The sequence below is a fragment of the Arachis stenosperma genome, chromosome 2 (genome assembly GCF_014773155.1).
Source record: "Arachis stenosperma cultivar V10309 chromosome 2, arast.V10309.gnm1.PFL2, whole genome shotgun sequence".
Lineage (NCBI taxonomy): Eukaryota > Viridiplantae > Streptophyta > Magnoliopsida > Fabales > Fabaceae > Arachis > Arachis stenosperma.
In genome coordinates, this window is record NC_080378.1 from 96,637,940 (window position 1) to 96,640,649 (window position 2,710).

The 2,710-nt window shown below is 35.6% G+C and overlaps 1 non-coding gene across 1 annotated transcript; it reads right to left on the bottom strand.

Moving 5' to 3' along the window:
* Positions 1-1,857: 1,857 nt before the first annotated feature.
* On the bottom strand, positions 1,858-1,965 carry LOC130964893 (small nucleolar RNA R71). The gene has a single exon (XR_009080959.1). It is a non-coding gene; the product is annotated as a small nucleolar RNA R71 (small nucleolar RNA).
* Positions 1,966-2,710: the final 745 nt, after the last annotated feature.

Here is a 2,710-nt window from a genome sequence, read left to right on the forward strand (position 1 = left end):
GCATGATTCCTGGAATTCTCATTAAGAATTTTGATACCTTTATTTTCTTTTCCACTTAATTTTCGAAAAAGCACAAAAAAATTTACAAAATCATAAAAACCAAAAATATTTTATGTTTCTTGTTTAAGTCTAGTGTCTCATTTTAAGTTTGGTGTCAATTGCATGTTTCTGTTCTTCTTGCATTTTTCGAATTTATGCATGTGTCTTCATTAATCTTCAAGTTGTTCTTGATGATTTCCTTGTTTTTGATCTTTGAATTCTATTGACTTGAGTGTTTTGTTGTTTCTCATATGCATTCTTATTTGGTTAGTGTCAATAGTATACAAATTGCTAAGTTTGGTGTCTTGCATGCATTGTTATTTGATTATTCCTCATTATTAAAAATCCAAAAATATTTTTAATTTGTGTCTTTTCAAGTCAATAATACAAAGAATTGAAGATTCAGAACATACTGCAGAGGAATTACACAGAAAAAGCTGAGCATTCAAAAATGCCCAGTGAAGAAGACAGACTGGCGTTTAAACGCCAGCCAGGGTACCTGGTTGGGCGTTTAACGCCCAAAAAGGTAGCATTTTGGGCGTTAAACGCCAGAATGTATACCATTCTGGGCGTTTAACGCCAGGATGGTGCTAGGGGGAAGATTTTGTTTTCAAATCAATTTTTTTTCAAGTTTTCAAAGTTTTTCAAAATCAAATCTTTTTCAAATCATATCCTTTCAATCAAATGTTTTCAAAATTAATTTCTTTCCTTTTTCAAAGATACTTGCTAACAATTAATGATTTGATTGAACATTTCAAATATGTTGCCTTTTCTGTTAAGAAATGTTTAATGTTTGAATCATATCTTTTCTTGTTAGGCAAGTCATCAATTTTTAAAATCAAATCTTTTTAAAATGTTTTTCAAATCATATCTTTTTAAAATTGTTTTCAAATCATATCTTTTCAATCATATCTTCTTAATTCCATTTTTTTCAAAATAAGTTTTTAATCAAATCTTTTTAACTTCTAATTTCAAATTTTTTTCAAAAAATCACTTGATTTCTTTCTTACTTTTATTTTCGAAAATCAATTAGTGTTTTTCAAAAATGTTTTCAAAATATTTTAATTAATTTTCGAAAAATTACTTCCCTCCTTCTCACATCCTTCTATTTATGGAGTACCACTCCTTCTCAATGCACAATTCGAACCTTATCTAATTAAAGTTCGAATTCTTCTTCTCCTTCTTCTTTCTACTTCTCTTTTCCTCTGACACCTCAAGGAATCTCTATACTGTGACATAGAGGATTCCACATTTTCTTGTTCTCTTCTCTTTCATATGAGCAGGAGCAAAGACAAAGGCATTCTGGTTGAAGCTGACCCTGAACCCGAAAGGACCTTGAAGAGAAAGCTAAGAGAAGCCAAAACACAACTCTCTTTAGAGGACCTGACCGAATTCTTCAAAGAAGAAGAAGACATGGCAGCCGAAAACAACAATAATGCAAACAATGCAAGGAAGGTGCTGGGTGACTTTACTGCACCTACTCCCGACTTCTATGGGAGAAACATCTCTATCCCTACCATTGGAGCAAACAACTTTGAGCTTAAACCTCAATTAGTTTCTCTAATGCAACAGAATTGCAAGTTCCATGGACTTCCAATGGAAGATCCTCATCAGTTCTTAGCTGAATTCTTGCAAATCTGTGACACAGTCAAGACTAATGGGGTAGACCCTGAGGTCTATAGACTGATGCTATTCCCTTTTGCTGTAAGAGACAGAGCTAGAATATGGTTGGACTCTCAACCTAAAGAAAGCCTGGACTCTTGGGGAAAGCTAGTCAATGCCTTCTTGGCAAAGTTCTTTCCACCACAAAGATGGAGTAAGCTTAGAGTGGAAGTCCAAACCTTCAGACAGAAGGATGGAGAATCCCTCTATGAAGCTTGGGAAAGATACAAACAATTGATCAGAAAATGTCCTTCTGACATGCTTTCTGAATGGAGCATCATAGGTATTTTCTATGATGGTCTCTCTGAACTATCTAAGATGTCTTTGGATAGCTCTGCTGGAGGATCTCTTCATCTGAAGAAGACGCCTACAGAAGCTCAAGAGCTCATTGAAATGGTTGCAAATAACCAATTCATGTACACTTCTGAGAGAAATCCTGTGAACAATGGGACAAGTCAGAAGAAAGGAGTTCTTGAGATTGATGCTCTGAATGCCATACTGGCTCAGAACAAGATATTGACTCAACAAGTCAATTTGATTTCTCAAAGTCTGTCTGGAATGCAAAATGCACCAGGCAGTACTAAGGATGCTTCATCTGAGGAAGAAGCCTATGATCCTGAGAACCCTTCAATGGAAGAGGTGAATTACCTAGGAGAACCCTATGGAAACACCTATAATTCTTCATGGAGAAATCACCCAAATTTCTCATGGAAGAATCAAGAGAAACCTCAACAAGGTTTCAATAACAATAATGGTGGAAGAAATAGGTTTAGCAATGGCAAACCTTTTCCATCATCTTCTCAGCAACAGACAGAGAATCCTAAGCAGAACCCCTCTGACTTAGCAACCATGGTCTCTGATCTAATTAAAACCACTCAAAGTTTCATGAATGAAACAAGGTCCTCCATCAGAAATTTGGAGGCACAAGTGGGACAGCTGAGCAAGAAAGTTACTGAACTCCCTCCAAGTACTCTCCCAAGCAATACAGAAGAAAATCCAAAAGGAGAGT